The sequence below is a fragment of the Furipterus horrens genome, unplaced genomic scaffold, assembly GCF_987537825.1.
Source record: "Furipterus horrens unplaced genomic scaffold, mFurHor1.1.pri manual_scaffold_10, whole genome shotgun sequence".
NCBI classification, from domain to species: domain Eukaryota; kingdom Metazoa; phylum Chordata; class Mammalia; order Chiroptera; family Furipteridae; genus Furipterus; species Furipterus horrens.
In genome coordinates, this window is record NW_028327180.1 from 74,743,796 (window position 1) to 74,761,751 (window position 17,956).

General features: G+C 42.9%; 1 protein-coding gene and 1 pseudogene across 2 annotated transcripts in view; one reads left to right on the top strand and one right to left on the bottom strand.

Moving 5' to 3' along the window:
- The window catches only part of SIL1 (SIL1 nucleotide exchange factor), a 243,134-nt gene that overhangs the window by 34,470 nt on the left and 190,708 nt on the right, over positions 1–17,956 (top strand). The gene's annotated exons all lie outside the window — the stretch shown is intronic.
- LOC150000716 (large ribosomal subunit protein eL15 pseudogene) lies at positions 3,129–17,462 on the bottom strand (annotated as a pseudogene).

Genomic DNA, 17,956 nt, shown 5'->3' on the forward strand with positions numbered 1-17,956 from the left:
TATGGTATGTTGTTATAGGAGCCCTAGTAGACTAATGCAGGGGATATAACCTGGCTTATATCCACTTGTGCCCTGAAATTTAGGGACAAGCTTGGAATCTGGAATTATTCCCACTTATCATTAAAGGCAGTTTGCTGTATTGCTGCTTTCCATGGATAATTGTAACTCCATAATGAAGCATGGAAGAATATTATTTTTACAGTGGTATTTAGTATCTGATAGCTACTAGCCAAAAGGTACATGTCTCTAATGAGGTATTATAAATATATTTTATCTGTTTTATTACCTGCTATTTCATGAACACATCCCTAAGCATTTTAATATTGTTTTTCATACTTGTCTTCAAGTGAGGAATTGTTCTGATTTGCAACTTTGAGGGATAATTACTACCTTCATTAATTTTTGTTCTTTTCTTCCCCTCCATTTATTACTGGTTTCTTGAGGAAGTTTTTTCCTAAATCTACACTAACTGAGACAGGTCACTTGATTAAAAGGGTATTTTACAACAGTGGTTTCTCGGGCTCCCTTGGCACACTGATGGAAGAGCTGTGTCAGCATCTTCTTAGCTGGGGTGACAGTTTCCCTAGTCTGGGCTTAGATGAATAAGAGGCTTTGGGCGGAGGGCCGGGGGATGGGAACGGAGGGAGGGCTCTGACCTCAGGCTGCATTTCAGAATTATTATTATATATTTTTTGTACTTGGGTATTCCTGAGCAAGGGGCAAGAGAGGCTTACCTGATTTTCTTACCAGAGATTTCAAGCATGTGTTATGTATAGGATATTGTGCATGGCACTGTGGGGGACATGGTTCTTGGCTCACAGGGCTGCTCAGTACATGCTGATTAAGTGAATATGTGGCTGGATAGAATAGCCTTAGTATTCCTAGAGACTGAAAGGCAAGCCACGGGGGTCAGTGACTGGGGGCTAGTGGGTGGAGGGTGTGTAAACCTCCCTGGAAGTATAACAGAATTGGAAGCATCTTCTTGAGGGGTGTGATGGCCTGGCTCTTGGAACTGCAAGAGGAAACCATAGAGGAAAAAGTCTGTGTTGAAAATGGTTAATCTTGCATTTAATTTTTTTTTTGGAATTTTAGTCTGTTAGTTCTGTATAAGTGCACATGTTTCATAAATAGGATCACCCATGACAGTTGAGGGAAGAGATGGAAAAATCATGGTTTAGACTAGTTGGCTCAGGGTAGGGCAGAGGCAGGGATGTATGTGAGTAAGATGCCTGAAAGAAGAACTGAAGAAGGTGAGAGAGAAGCCAGAAAGGATTTCACATAATGTGGAACTGAATAGGAGCCCAGCTTAGAAAAGTCTGATCTTGGCTAAATATCCAGGGAAAGAGCACCGGAGGGATTTTTTTGTTTGTAAAAATGAGAAAGGATAGAGAACAATTAGCTTGAAATACTGGGGGGAAAGGGAACATTGGGAAGAATGGCTTAATTTTTCACTGCCCACACCCCATGTATCTCTGCATTATGACATGTGGCAACTATTTGTTTATGTGCCTTTTCTTTTACTAGAAAGTAGGAGAGGGGGCTCGATCATCTGTATAACTCAGTTACTTAACACATAGCAGGTGCTGCACAGATGACTGATGATGCACATGCTTGAGGTTAAGGCTTCAGTAAGGCACCTATTAAGACTGAAGTATGAGGGGTAGGAGTGGGGCAGAGGGGAGATGAGCATATAATTGGCTTTGGGGGTGACTCAGGATAAAACTGAGATGTGAACCTGACACATAATCTAAATCATCCTTCAAGAATTTACTAAACATTGCTGTTGTGTCAAGCATCAAGCTAGCTGGTCAGAATGGATGTGGTTCCTGTTGGGCAACTATTGTATATAAGAAAGTGTAATTAAGTGTAATAATTGGAGAAGTACAGGTGCTGTGGCAGTACTTAGTCTGGACTAATGGGAAGTGTCTTATGAGTAGGAATTTTCCTGATGCAGAGGAGGGGAAACAGAGTTCTGAGCAGAGAGTTGGACATGTGCAAAGGCTTGTAGGTGGGAAACAAGATGTCTTAAGGCACTGGAAAAAAAGTTCCTTAAAGCCAGTTGTAGACGGAGGGGAAAGAAATAAAACTGAAGGCGCTGATCTGGACTGGATGGTGGAGGGCCTGGGTATGGAATTCGGCCTTTATCCTGAGGGCTGTGGAAAATCATTGAATGTTTTCAAGCAGAGGAGGGTAGGAGCAAATTCATACTCTGGCTATAGAATAAGCCCTGTGACATTTAATCAAGGTATAAACTTGTAATTTGCTGGTGTTCTATCCCAAGATCCTTTGACACTGCAGCAGAGTCTCCCATTTGCTGTAAAACACTGAGTGCAGGAGCCTAAAGTGTGGGTGGAGAGTGTGGTCTGCTACAGGCTTGAGTCCCTGATGTTTGATCCGAAACCCAGAGCCCAAGGCTGTGTTCCTTAGCTTACAGTTTTCTGAACTGTAGCTCTCACGTTATCCCTTTCACAGCAGCTTAACACTCCTCAGCCACTGCACATTTCTCTGCTGTGTTCTCAACAAATTGAAAATTTTTATGGCAATGTCAAATCAATGGAAGAGTTTTCAAAAGTAGGATTGAGAAATAAAGACTTCTTTGCCTTTTTTCCCTGCAAGGGAATTTGAAAAATACAGGAATTCTAAGTTATTTGTTAAGTATCCTTGGGGTTTTTTTTCCTTTCCTTTTGAAAGTGTTTTACATTAACCAAAAAGCCCGACAGAGATGCTTGTGGGAAGATAATTCTTTTTGGCTGAAGCTTAAGCTCCATGTTGTGAGCTTTTAAATTTTATTTCGTTAGCAGTGAGGTGGGACCCAACTGTGCAGTCACCAGAGCTCGTCACAGTCCTGTTGCTGGACAAGTTATCTCTGTGAATCTGTATGTTTTCCCCTTGTACCTACCTAATGAAAGCCAGATTAAATCAATTTTTAATCAAGGAGATGAATGATGGGGTTTTCCTTAGATAAGGAACCACAAGGCCCCAAAGTGCTGGGTACAATAAAAAGTGAAGTTTTTATTTGCAAGTGTGCTGTTAGGCATGACTTTAATGTCAGGAAAACAAGAGGTTCTTTTATTTTTTGACTGTCCTAAATTGTTTATTAGGTAAGAATTTTACAAATATTACTTATATTACTGGTAATGGTGGAGCTGGAGAGTATTGTGCCTTCTCCAAGTTGCACGTTGAGAGCCACCAATAGCGTGGTGGAATGTGTGGCCCTTTCCAAGGCCATGGCTCTTGCAGCTGGCAGATGTCAGCCCTTGCATCTTCCTGTGCTTGTGGACTGGTCTGGTTATCCATTGGGTGTCAGGATTCCTTCTGATAGCCTCATGGAATGGATCCATGAGCATAACCTCAAAAATTTGTACATGGAGTCTTCACCAATCCAGTAAGAATTCAGGCCTCTCCGAGCCCCACAGTAGCATCCAGCTCACCTGCTGCCAACAGACTGAAGGCTCTGAGCAAACTTTAGCTGGTGAATACCATGATGGACAGGCTTGCTGTAGGTCACGCCCTTACGAACAGGGCTTTTGCAGCCACCACAGCACGCATGAATCTGATATATAACCTTGCTTAGCCTTGTATTCCAGGCCTGTGTGCTTTATTGGGCTGGGTAGGGCGCTGTGCCCTGCGAAGTGCAGAGAGCTGGCAGTACTGCCAGCAGGGCACCCTGAGAAGGAAGTGAATTACATGGGACTGCTCCTGGATGTACTTGTAAGCATCTACCTTGGCTTACTTAATGGTTGTGGCCAGGTAGAACAGAAGAGCTTTTCTCCCACTCATAAGGTGCTTTTAAAGTGATATTTGGAAATATGCCATTCCAGAGAGATGAACAAGAGTGCTTTTATGCCCTGCCCCTCTTCTCTTTTGTAATTTGTGCATGCCTGTGTGTTTTTAGCACCTTGCACAGGTACATAGTACTACATGGTAGGAGCTTGGAGGCATCTGAATGAATGAATGGATGGTTTTGAGCAGGTCCTTTTTTCTCTCCTGTTGCTCCTTCCCTTCAGCTCCTCAGCCTGCCATTTGTTCATTTCTTCATCTATTTGTTCATTCATTCAACATACATTTATTCCTTTTGGGCTAGTTTGTGGGTCAATCATAGGGAATGTGATATAGGGACGTTTCCATTGATTTGAGGCTGAGAAGCATGGCCAGATCTCTCCTTCTTCAATACCTGTTTTGTCCTTTATTTTGGGAAATTGATTTCTAAGCTACACTCAGTATTAACATCATCCTCTTGAAGGCTGCCTGCTTCCACCTGCTTTGGTGGGAGGAAATGGCTTCTTTTATGGTGAGGAAGGGTGGCAGAGTAGGGATGGAGACTCTTAAACTCAGTGGCTACCCCTATAAAGTGTCACTATGGGATGGGGCTGTGGAGACCCAACCTTGCCTCATCTGGGATTTAATTCTCATAATCACAAGTCCAGCCGTGGGCTCCCAAGTCACCGGAATCTCCAGAGGACTCATGCCAGGCACCAAAACCTCCCTGTAGCCCACGTTGCAGTTGCTACTGTGATGGAATGGGCTCCCTGAGTGCAGAAAGTGGCTTTCATTGATAGTGTTTCAGAGGGGCTCAGAAGGCTGGATTTTGGGTAGTCCAGAAGCCCTGGACTGAACAAATAAGAGATTCATTAAAGCTGTGTGCCTTTTGCTTCTTCATTGTACTACTTGGCTTGAGTCTTGCCTTATTGAAAGCCCACTTGGGTTCCCCTCACCTGAGAAGGTGGGGATGACTTATAGCAATTTGGGCAGGTGAGTAGGAAAAGGTTTAGTAGATAAAACTGATAGTAGTTGGTGATGGATGGGCAGGGAGTGGAAGGGCAGGCTGGGGAGAAAGGAGGGAGGAATTGAGGAGAGCTCCTGGGTTTCTGGTTTATGTAGTAGAGCTAGGCAACTCTAGAGGATCATGAGTGTGGGGGGAAAGAGCATGAGCTTAGCTTTGGAACTGCTGAGTGTGAACCCTATGACAGGAGAGGAGGCATATTTTTCAGGGAGAGGTGGCACAAAGACTGTCTAGAACCTTAGGCTGCTTTCCTGTTCAAGTTATTTACTGGCATTTTGGGCCACTGTAAGGGGTAATACCATCCAACTCCAAATTCTGTTTACTGGCTCTTTTTATTAATAGATGTTGAGAATTTGCAAGATCCAACAAACCATTGAACAGTAAGACAAAGGAATTTGTTCATAAGTAGAGTTCACAACAGTGGTGACCCTCATATCTTAGCAGTTTTATAACAGGCTTCCTTTTCCTCTCTCTTGTCTCCCTTTTACTATGGGGTTATTCTGAAAAGGAGATTCCAGAAGTTTGATAAGACAGTGCAATGAGCTATGTGTTTGAAACTCATCCAGTGTGTCTGGCAAAAGAGTTCTTGTGTATTATAATGCCACTCCCCATAAGCCTTTTGCTCCAGCTCTTGTTGGAATAAATGCTCATTCTTAGCTTCATACCTCTAGGTCTTCAAAACACACTCTTGTCTCTGGGAGGCCTTTCTCATTGCCTTTGTTTGGCTGATTGTTCTTCCGCTTTTAATCTTTAAAGCTTACCTCTTCCAGGAAGTTCTCCTTGACCCCCATCTATTAATGGAGATATCTATTCTCTCCTGCCTCAGAGCCCTGTAGCTGTCCCTGTCAGGCTCTTTTAACCCTATAGTAGTTACAGTGCTTACTGTATAACTACTGATTTACTCATCTATCTACATTGCCCATCTGGAAGCTCCTGGAGGACAGGATCTCTATTTACTTAGTCTTTGTATCCCTAGCACTTGGCACATGTTTGAGATGCAACAAGTCTCAGTAAATATGTGTTGAAAGATAAATAATCTGCTTGTTTGAGGGGGTGACAACTGAATATATGTTCTGTAGTAAGCAGTAAGGATTTCTTCATAGCACACAGATTTTTGGTCTTTTGGTAGCTCTCCTATATGGGAGAATGAACAAGGTCTTTGAGAAAATATTTTTCTGGATTGGTGTGGCTGTTAACTGCTCATCTGGGGTTGAAATGGCTTTGGCATGGGTGTGAAACTGCAGGTAGTAAGTGAGCAGTGTGTCTGGATGGCGTGGGTATAGTACTTTTCTGTTTTCCTGGATGCTCTCCATGTTTTCATCTACCCAAACATCTGGCTTCTCTGAAGTCAGGGCTTGTGCCTAGTTGTTTATTGAAATGGTTGCCTTTCAGGGTAAAAGTCTGTGATATTAACCAAGCTTCTACTACAATGTTTTCTGTGTTGGCATAACCAGGGGCTGCAGTGGTTGTTTTAAGGAGAGCTGCCACAAGTGGAATCCCTGAGCATTGAGAATCAGGATGGAATAATTGGGAAGAATTGCTTCCTACTTTGTGTCAGGGCAAGCCCTTTAGGCAAAATAGAAGAGGGTGTAGGGAAGGTGACGAGTGACAGAGACAAAAAAGTAAGGTCAACTGAGAGGTGAGGTGGTAGTTTTGTAAGGAAACTAGAAAAACTGGGGCTCCTGCTGTAAGGGTGAGGCAAGGGAGGGCCTCTTGACATCTCTCACATGCTTGATACTCTTAAAATGATAGTCTTACTCATGACCCAGTGGGATTGGGTTCAAAGCATCTGCTGCCCATAACTTGGGCTCCAAATGCTTACTGGTCGTTGGTCAAATGTGCTCTGCCTGGAGGCTGATAGTGAGACCAATTGTTTCTAGGTTATGTTTACCTGGGTGAGTAACTGGCATGTCATCCCCTTTTAGCAAATCTGGTGCTGTGAGAAGCCTGGCTGGCAAGTCATCCCCATGGAGTCTGCTGTGGCAGGAGAGACTTCTGGGGTCCCGCTGGCATCCCCATCACAGGCTCACTCACTGGAACCCAGAGGCTCCAGTATAGAATGTTGCTGTTGGCTGAGCTGTATCACTGTCACTTGCAGGCTGATGACTCCTGGCAGGTTGAGATTTGGGTGGTGGCATCTTGCAGAGCCCCCTGACCCTATCTGCTGTCATGAATCTTGTTGTATCTCTCTTATACACATCCTTGAATGTCTCGTGATATCCCACTCTTAAGAAGAACCAGTACTAGATGGGAAAAGTGTCTCTCTTGGGTTTATGTGTGCTTTAAAAAAAATGAACTTTAAAAAATAAATTGTAGCCTGGTTTAAAGGTTTTTCATGTTCAGAATGTTTGTCATGTTTTTGTTGCCCTGTGGAGACCAGCAGGGCTGTGAAGAGAAGCCACCTCATTAGGAGACTCTAGAAGAAAATGGAGCTGTACTGGCACTTCCCCAGGGATATGGGCTTCTCCCCTTCCACAGACTGCTGAGGCCAGGGCCTGGGAACTGCTCCCCAGGGCATTGTGCTCTCTGCCAGGGTCCAGGATCTTAGGGAATTTAATTAAACTAGTACAATAGGGGATGTTTAACGTTAGATTTTTGCCCTGGTTGGTGTGACTCAGTGGATTGAGTGCTGGCCTATGAACCAAAAGGTCACCAGCTGGATTCCCAGTCAGGGCACATGCCTGGGTTTTGGGCCAGGTCCCCAGTTGGGGGTGAGTGAGAGAAGCAACCTATCCATGTTTCTCTCCTTTTCTTCCTCCCTTCTTCTCTCTTTAAAAATACATGAATAAAGTCCTTTGAAAAAAGTTTTAAAATTTTGATAATGTCTAGTTTATCTATTTTTTCTTTTGTCTCCTGTGTTTTTGGTGTCATATTTAGGAAGCTGTTGCCCAGTCCCAGGTCATGAAGTCTTGCCCTTATGATTTCTTCTAAGAATTTTATATAACTGTTAAATTTAGTTTTTTGATCCATTTTTAGTCAGTGGCACCCTTGTTAAAAATTAGACTGTAGATGTGAGAGCATATGTTATGTCAATACCATGCTGTCTTGCTCACTGTAGTTTTGTGATAATGTTTTGAAATTGGGATATGTGACTCTTCCAACTTTGTTTTTCTTCAAGATTGTTCTGGGTATTCAGGGTCCCTTGAAATTCAATACGAATTTTAGGATGTGTTTTTCCATTGTTGCAAAAAATGCTGTTGGGATTTTTGACAGAGATTGCATTGAATCTGTGTATCGCTTTGGGTAGTATTGTCATTTAACAGTATTAACTCTTCTAATTTTTGAACCCAGAATGTCTATATTTAGGTCTTCTGTACTTTCTTTTAGCAAGGTTTTGTATTTTTAGTGTACAAGTCTTTCACCTTGGGTAAAGTCTTTCTTCCTTTCGTATTTTTATTTCGAAGTATTTTGTTCTTTTTAATGTTATTTTAAATGGAGTTATTTTCTTTTTAAAAACTTAATAAAAAAGATTTTATTTATTTTTAGAGAGAGAGGGATAAAGAGAGGAAAATATCAATGTGCAAGATTGGTTGCCTCTCACATGCCCCCAACTGGGGATCTGGTCTGCAACCCAGGCATGTGCCCTGACTGGGAATCCAACTGGTGACCTTTCGGTTTGCAGGGCAGCACTCGGTGGTCTTTCGGTTTGCAGGCCAGAGCTCAATCCACTGAACCACACCAGTCAGGCTGGAGTTATTTTCTTAACTCCCTTTTCAAATGATACCTGCAACTCTACTGACAGCTCTATCAGTTTTTGTTCCTGTTTTTTTGTAGATTCTTTAGGGTTTTCTACATATAAGATTATGTCATCTGTGAATAGGTTTTCTTCCTTTTCAGTAAGGATGCCTTTTATTTCTTTTTCTTGCCTAATTTCTCTGTCTAGAATTTTCGCCATTGAGTATGATGTTAGCTGTGGGTTCTTCATATATGATCTTTAATTATGTAAATGAAATTCTCTTTTGTTTCTGGTTTACTATTTTTATCATGAAAGGATATTGGATGTGTTAAGTGCTTTTTTTCTGTATCAACTGAGGTAATCATGTGTTTTTTCTCTTTATTCTGTCAGTGTAAATTATTAAGTGGATTAATTTTCATAGGTTGTACCATTCTTGAATTCCTACAATAAATCCCTCTTGATTGTATTGTATAATCCTTTTAATATGTTGCTGAATTTGGTTTGTTGAGGATTTTTGCATGTATATTCATAAGGGGCATTAGTCTTTAGTTTCTTTTTTGTTTTTGTTTTTTTGTAGTGTCCTTATTTTGCTTTGGTAGCAGGGTAAGTCTAGCCTCACAGAATGACTTAGGAAGTATTTCCTCCTCTTTTTTTTTTTTTGTTGAAATTTTAGAAAGCTTGGTATACTGCTACCCTTCTTAATAGGCACTTTGCTGACTAGTAGCCCCTGGGCTATGTGGCAGGAAGGTACCTATTTGGAGCTCAGGCCTTGAAGCTGGGCCAGGTCACCTATTCCTTATTTTTTTTGTCTCTATACGTCCATCTTGGCCACTTGTCTAGGGAGCCGGTCATACTGTTGTTGCAGACTGGAAGCTCTGCTGCCAAAAGGGTCAAGGTGGTAAGTTGGTCTTTAAGCTTGTGGTTTTTCTCTTGTGCTCTTTCATTCCTTGGGCTCTTAGATGGATGGTCTATTTTTTTTTTTTTTGAATATGCTTTATTGTTTATATTATTACAGTTGTCCCAATTTCTTTTCCCTTTGTTCCCCTCCACCCAGTGACCCCCCCTCCGTCAAGTTGTCCCCCCTGCCCTTAGTCCATGTCCATTGGTTGTGCATATACTTCTTCTCAACATCTTCCTATCTACTTCACTCCCTCCTATGCTTCTTAATTCCTGTACCATCTCCCTCCCTTTCTCTTCTTCCCCCTCCCCACTGACCTCCCACCAAAATGTTCCCCATACCCATAATTCCCCTCCCAATCTTGTTGCCTACTCAGTCTGCCTTTGTTTCAATTCCCTAGCTTCTGTTGTTGGTTGTTGTGATACAGTTTTCATTTTAATGTTAATAGTTTTGATCCTCCACCTAAACAAGTCCCTTTAACATTTCATGTAACAGTGGTTTGGATCTGAAGAACTCCTTCAGTTTTACTTTGTCCTGGAAGCACTTTCTCTGCCGTTCTATTCTGAATGACAACTTCGCTGGATAGACTAATCGTGGCTGTAGGTTTTTGCTTTTCATTACTTTGAATATTTCTTGCCAGTCCCTTCTTGTCTGCAGAGTTTCTTTTGAGAAATCAGCGGAGAGTCTTCTTGAGACCCCTTTGTACGTAATTCTCTTCTTCTCTCTTGCTGCTTTTAAGATTCTCTCCTTATCCTTAATTTTTGACATTTTGATTATAATGTGTCTTGGTGTGGTTCTCCCTGGGTCCAGTTTTTTTGGAACTCTCTGTGCTTCCTGGACCTGTAAGTCTATTTCCTTCCCTAAGTTAGGGAAGTTCTGCTTCATTATCTTTTCACATAATTTTTCAATTTCTGGTTCTTCTTCTTCACATTTGGGCAGCCCTATGATTCCGATGTTGGCCGGCTTATAGCTGTCTGATAAATTTCTGAGCCTCTCCTCATTTTCCTCACTTCTCATTTCCTCTTTCTGCACTAGTTGACTCTTTGTTCCTACCCTATGTTTCGATTTGTTGATTTGGTCCCTGGTTTTCTTTCCCTCACCACTAGTTTCCTATGTGTTTTTGTTCATTTCAGCAGGACTAGCCTTCATTCCTTTCCCGTCTTGTTTAAGATGTGCTGTTAGGTCTGTAAGCATTTTTATAAGCAAAGCTCAGAACTGAGCCTCAGAAAGATTTCCTATCTGCTGCTTTGTTAGATTAGATATTTACTGTCTGGTCAGCTGCGTCACCAGGATCTCTATCATGATATGTGCCATCCTGTTTTGTGTTTACCTTTGCTTCCTGGGCAGGACTGTCACACCACCTAAGCTATAGGGGCAGAGCCCTGTGCACTTGTCGCAGCTGGGCGACCTGTCTCACCACGCTTTGGTGTTTTCTGCGGGGGTGGGGATCCAAGATGGTTTCCTGCTGTTCACTCTCCGCTGAGAGACTGGGAGCCTCCTCCTCCGTCCCCACCCCCTCCTGGCCTCACAGTCCAAGGCAATGGAGGTCTGCTTTCCCCAGCTTTGGAATCGCAAGCTGATGGGTCTGTTCTGCAGCTAGGGGTGCTCCACAGGCGCTTCTCGCCTCCCCCTAAATACGGGTGTCTGTGCTTACTGCTCTCCTGCCTCCATTGCTGCCGTTGCCGTGGACAGCACAGCTTGAACTCTTCTTCCCGGCTTTGCCCCTCCTACCTGTCTGGACGAGCACCACTTTATAACTTCATATGTTGGACTTCCATTTATTTTCTGGAACTTCTGGTTATTTCTGGTTTTGCGGTAGTTATATTGCTTCTTAGTTGTGGAGGGAAACGGAGTGTGTCAGTCTAGGCCTTCATCTTGGCTGGAAGTCTCCTGTGTTTGTTTGCTTCCATGTCCCAGGGAGAGCTCTGGCTCCTACTACATTGTAAGGGGCGGAGCCTTAGGTATTTGTCAGTAACGGGTGACCTGTTTCACCACGTTGTGGCGCTGTATGTGGGGGAGGGGTCTGAGAAGGAACAATGCCGCCTGCCCAGTACTCGCCCCTTTTCCAGGCACTTCTCCCACTTCTGCACTGGACCAGCGCCCCTCTAGCTGCTGCCCTGGCTGTTGTTCCCAGAGTGGGTGGGTCTGTGGATTTTCTAGGGCCATGGGGGCCCTTTAAACAAGTGGACTCTGCTGAGAGACCAGCAGTTTCTGCCTCCGGCCCAACCCCCACTGGTTTGCACAGGCAAAAGCAATGAGGCTTGATTTTCTCTAGTGCTGGGACAGTGAGCTTCGAGGTCTGGTGAGGGGCTGGGAACACTCCCCAGGTGTCCCTCCTGACTTTTTAACATGTGTAACCGTGCTTTCTGCTGGCCTGCTGCTGTTGCTGCTGCCACCACCACACCGAGTCCTCTCTGCCCCAGCTCTGCCCTTCCTAAACCTGTCTGGATGAGTATTTCTTCTTTATATCTTTGTTTGCTGGACTTCCATGTAGTTTGATTTTCTGGAACTTATGGTTGTTTCTAGTTTTGAGGTAGTTGTATTCCTTCTTAGTTGTGGAGGGAGACACAGCATGTTTGTCTACGCCTCCATCTTGGCCGGAAGTCCGGATGGTCTATTCTTGGGGTTGCTGAACAAGAATAAGGCCTCTGGGTCATCCCAGGGGTCTGATAAAATCAGACAAGGGAGTTGTTTCTAGAGTGTAAATGCTGAATACTTGTAATCCAAAGTGTTCCCTATATTGAGAAAGATTTATTTTAAATATTTTCTCATAATACATTTAGCATTTCAGGAAGAAAGACCCTGTTGAGTAGAGCTTTACAGAATCATAACTTCTTCCTTGATCATAGAGGTGGCCACACACACTTTTTTCCAAAGTAGTAATACATATATGTGTGCTATTATGTTCTGCTTTTACTTACCTATTTTATATACCTGTTTTCATGTATCACCATAGTCTATATTTTCACCTATTTCAATGACTTTATTTTCCATTGTGCTGTTTCAGATGACCTCTTTTTAGATTATTGATTTTATTCAATCAACAGATATTTTTTGAGGGCCAGGCACAGTGCTGAGCAATGAAGATACAGCAGTGGATTAGGAGGACGATTGTCCCTGCCCCTGTGTAGCTCCCAGTCACGTGGTTTCTAGTTGTTACAGGCCTGTGAAATGGAACTTCACTGACCACCTAACACTGCCTTAGAGAGGATGAGGAGGTTTTGTAGTCTCTAGCACTGGCTCCTGTTGCTGCTTTCCTAAAAGCAAGCAATGCCTTGGCAGGACGGTGGCAGTTCTACTTGTAACTGGGCTTTCAGTGAAGCCCAGGATGAGGAGCCCTGGGACCATGCAGAATCAGTTCTGAAATGGGGCTGCTGCAGCAGGGAGGACTGCTGTTTCCTAGGCAATAATACTCTGCTTAATATTTTTAGTGCATGGTCATGGCAGAACTAAATGTGGTTTCTGATTCCAAATTGGTAATAAATGTAGACATATTTAGAGTCAGAAACAATACATTAAAAATGTTCTGCTCCTTAATTGTTCTGCCAAGTCTTGAGTTTAGATTTCTTTGTTTCTTGGCTACCTACCCAGCCTCCCACAATCTCTCAGAGAAGACGCCTGGATTTTCTCTGGGTGTTAGGTGGGATTGTGAAAGCCGTGAGTTATGGCTCCGTGAGCTGTGTTGAGAGGCATCTGATTTTTGTGTTTCTGCCTACGTATGTAAATGTGTACACTTAAAAATTAATTCTCCTTTTAAGTTTTTAAGGACCTAGAATTATAAATAGTCTGGGACTCTCAGTTACAAGCTTCTTGAGCCCTCCCTTTGTGTCAGGCACTGTGCTAGATGCTTCAAGTCATCTCAATACTGACGACCATCTTAGAAAATAGTTACTATCAAGTCCCCTTTCCGATGAAGGATTTGAAACTTGGAGAGGTTAAGCAGCTAGCTCAAAGTCCCACAACTAGTTGGGGAGACCTGGGTCGAAATCCAGAGCCCACATTCTTTTCATTACACTGGAGTGGAAGTGGAATAGAGAGGAGCTTCTGGTAACCTTTGTTGTTTTCAGTCACAGCCTATCACTCTCATGACCTCAGTAAGGGTCAGGAAGCAAGTATAAGGAATAAGTCTTCTTGCTCACAATCTGCTAGGAGCTTGCAATCTAGAGCCTAGTGGGAAGTACATTGACTGGGTCTGGGGTATTTCTGTAATATACCCTATCACTTGCTGGTGTGCTGAGGCAAGTCCTGTCCACCTTTTGGGCTGTTTTTTTTTTTTTTTCATGTGCTATGTAGAAATAATCCTGTCCTACATGTTTCCTGGATGGGGAACCATGGCATGTCAGGATTGTAGATTAGTTGGAAATGATCTTGGATATCATCTTGGCCAACTTTTACCTCATATAGTTCTCTCCTCCTCTCTGCTGAGGTCTTGCCAAACAGTTGGGTATATATGAGGGAAGTGTGTGGTGCTGGGCTATGTGAGGGGGAGTAAGGATGCTTTTGCTTCCTGTACAGCTGGGAAGTCGGAATGATGGGAGGTGAAAAGGCCAGCCATGCATGACCTAGCTGCAATTCGAGTTAAGGGCATTCTTCCTCTTGAAGGTCTGTGCCTCTGCTGTGGGCAGGGCCGTGCCAAGGACATTCAATAATCAAAGTGTATGTCTGTGCATGTGCACTCATGTGTATGATGTGCAGAAACTTGGAGAAAGGTGGGTCTCTCCACAAGAGTGCCCCGGTAGGCACATTTAAAAATTTTCTTATCACAAAATGTATGCTTTTTTATTCATGCTGTTGCAGAGCAAATAAAATGAGTCCAGTTTCTGTGACCGATTTCAAAGACCAATGGAAAGTCAGCATGGTTTGTGGAAAGGGCACAAGTTCTGGGGCCAAACTGCCTTTAAATCTTATTATTCTCTGGTTGTGTGAACCCAGACAAGTTGCATAACCTCACTGACTTTAGTTCCCTCATGGACAAAATGAGCAGTGTATTAGAATTCCATCAGAGGATTGCTGGGAGGAGCAATGAGTTTAGAACTTTGTTCGGAACATAGAAAGTGCTCTATAAATGTTGACTATAATTATTATATGACAATTTATTTTCCTCTGGACTGTGCAGATACTGCATTTGAATACTAGGGGCTTGGGTGTCACTGGGGTATTTCTCTTCATCCCTCACTCCAAGTGCTATAGTTCTGATTAGTACAGCTCTACAAAGCATAAGGACTAAAGCTTCTGAGCAGTCTGAGGCATGGCTGGAAGCTCAGGGAAGGTGGAGTTATGTCTGATGGGCGTTTATTGCAGAGTTTATTTCCCAGTCCCCTCACTCTGGGGGGTGAGACTGCCCACCACTGTCTCAAGGATGTGTGTGTTGAGTGATGGTAGCTTTACACCATCATAGGAACCTATTGTGTGGTATCAGAGAATCCCTGTATACCACCACTGAAGTCAGTTTTGTCTCCTGTTTTTATTAAGACTAGTGAAAATGTTGAAAGGAATTGGATTTAGAGAAGTGGCTCCAAATCTCCAAATTTCAGTGGACCCACTCTGCCTCTTCAAGTGTTCTACTGGTGTGCCCTCTTTTGAAGGTCCTCGGGCAGTCTCATCGCCAAATCCAGTGGTTTCTCTCTTCATTCTGACTGATCTGTTGACATTGTTGCCCATAACTTTATGATTTTCTTCTCTCTTGACCTATGTAATTCTTCAGTACTCTTATTGTTCCTTGTCTGGTTCCCTTGCTCCTCTTTCTTTTTACAACCCCCATCCCTGACTAGAAGACTTTTCTTCGCTCATTGTTTCTCTCTAAGGTTTCTCCCTAAGACAGCGATTTTATTCTTGTTGCTTTGGTTATTACCTCTGTGTCGATGGCATCAAAATTCTTGTCCGGCACTAGCCCTCTCTACCATTTTGTCTTCAACAGGTGTGAAGTTGGCAGCGCCTTCCTGGATCCACCGACAAGCTCTGTGCCTAAAGGCATTGAACTCTGGTTATTCTACATGTAGAGAGATGTTGAGTCCCTGCTGTGTTTTCTGGATCTTTAGCAGTCCAAATGAAGAATGACTTTTAAGTTTTGTTCCAGCATTCAGATTCTTTGAAGGCTGTGGCTGAGTAGGATAGATCTGGAGAGGGCCAGGCTCCACAAGTAAATTTTGGCTTTGTAGTGCTCTAGTCAGGTAGAGGCTTGGGTTAGTTGTGAACCTTTTATCCTCCAACAGCCCCCTCAAATTTCTTTCTTTCTTGGGTGCCTAGGATGTTGAGAATAGTCCCCATTTGCTTGGCCCTAAGCATGACTTTAATATTTGTGGCAGATGCTTGCTGTTCCCATTACATAAATGGTCAGTAGCTTAAGGATGGTCCAAGTCCAACCTTCCAGCCAGTTAGAGGCTAGATGGGTTAGAAGCCACATTTCTTTTGCTGTTCAAAGACTTTTTTCATTTAATTGCTATTTAACTCCTGGTTTTCGTTTAGTTTATGTCTTAGGGGGGAAAAAGCCTGTTTGCCTGACTATTGCAAACTTCTTTCTCCTGCCTTTTAAATTATTCTTTAAAAATCCATTTCTTTTCCTAAGCCTTTGCACATTGTTCTCTCAAGGCTGTCCTTTCAGTGCCCTCTTTGCATTGTTTCCTCAGCTTCATATTTGTCTGCTCAAATTAGGCAGTGATTTCTGTTTGTACAGAGGTGAGTGACTCTCTCTGTGTGTGTATGTGTATAAGTTGGTGCAGCCCATAAATAGTAATGAATGTGTGTGTATGGGAACAGCTCATCCTCTAACCTTCAGTTTGTAAAGCAGGAAATTGTTTTACAGCTGTTCCTGCAGCTGGCATTGCTACATGATTGTGGCCTGGCTCTCTGGACACTAGTGTGCTGGGAAAAACACTGAGTGGGCTGGGTCTGTCTTGGGGCTCAGCAGAAAATTGACTTTGGTCTCTCTGTTTTCAGCTACAGGGTGGGAGGAGGTGTCTTTCTAACATTTGTTTCCTTTACCTCCTGGGAATAGGCTTCATCTTAAAGTTTGAGGTGTGGGGTCAGCTAGAGGGTGTGTAGCTTCTGCAAGAGGCAGGAACTTTGGAGAGTTGGGTCCAAGAGAAAGTTACCATCTCTGCTCTAAAGAGGTGTGATAACTAGGTGCCAGCTGCTGTACCAAGCATTTTCCATGTATTGTTTTATTTAATCCTCCCTAACACTCTTTGAAATAAGAGCTCTTATTATTTTTACAGATGAAGAAACTGAGGCCTAGTGAAGTAGTGTCCAAGATCACATAACTAGGAACTGACAGAGCTAAGAATTGACTTTAGGTGTGTCTGACTTTAAATCTAGGTACAATGTTACCTCGGTACTCATTGCCAATTGTTCTGGAACTCATGATGAGTGCCAAAACCGATGAGTACTGAATGAATTTTTCTCATAAGAAATAATGTAATTAGAAATAATTCATGAAAGTTCCCCAGAACTTTAACATTTTATTGGGGCAATATTAAGTAATGAGGTGTTTGTTGTTGTTGTTGTTGTTGTTATTCTTTGTTTTAAATACAGAACCTTAAAATTAAACAGACATGGATTAAAAAAGAAATCAATTAATTAAAAAAAAATAACTTCACCTGTACTGAGAGGAGTTCCTGGCATAATGGGATGGTGGTGGGGTAGAGGAGGAAGAGGAGGGGGTTGATTGTTGGGAGAGCAGTCCTTTTCCAAGACAATTTCAGGCAACTTCTCAGGGGTTTGTTCTGTTTTCTGTGTCTTGGCTTCCTTGAACACTGTTGGAGACTCAGATTTAGGGAGTTTCAAACTTGTTTCTGTCTTTCAATATGTTTCTAAAGTGTGACATTGTCTGTTCAATAAACAGGTCTGTATTTTGGCTTGCTATAGCTTTGTCTTTGTGATATTTTTCCACAGTTTTGAACTTTAACCCATTTACCATACGTTTCTTTTTTCAGTATGGTAGACTCTTTCTCCCTTCCCTCCTCCTCACCTGAAGAAATTTTCTCAGCCACTCTCTGTTGCTGCTCCTTTTGAAGTTTCTTCAGCTCCTCAGTGCTGAACTTTGCTTTGTGCTCCTCCACTAACTCTTCAGCATCTTCATCATCTACATCAGTGACCTCCAGACCCATGGACTTGCCCAGAGACACAATATACTTCACTGTTGGGCTACCAGGATCACCCTCAAAGCCTGCAAAGTCCCTTGGAGTTACAGCTCTGGTCACGATTTCTTCCAGGCAGAGTTCATGGTCTTGTAAGAGACTTCACACCAGGCCTCATCTATGAGAGTAACACAATGGAGGATATTAAAATGGTCCTTCTAGAACTCTCTGAGTGTCACCTGTGTCTCTGAGGTTACTTCAAAACACCTCTGGAAAAGGATCTTCATATAGTTTTTTGAAGTTGGAAAGGATCTGCTGGTCTATGGGCTGGAGCAGAGGAGTTGTGTTAAGGGGCAAAAACTTCACAGTTATGAGCTCAACTCCTTCAGTAACTCATCCTCCAACAGCATTGTCCATAATTAACAAAGCCCTCAGAGGCAGTTGGGTTTCCTAAATATTTTTTCACAGTGGGGCCAAAAACTTTGTTCATCTACTCTATAAAGAACTGCCTTGCCACCCAAGCT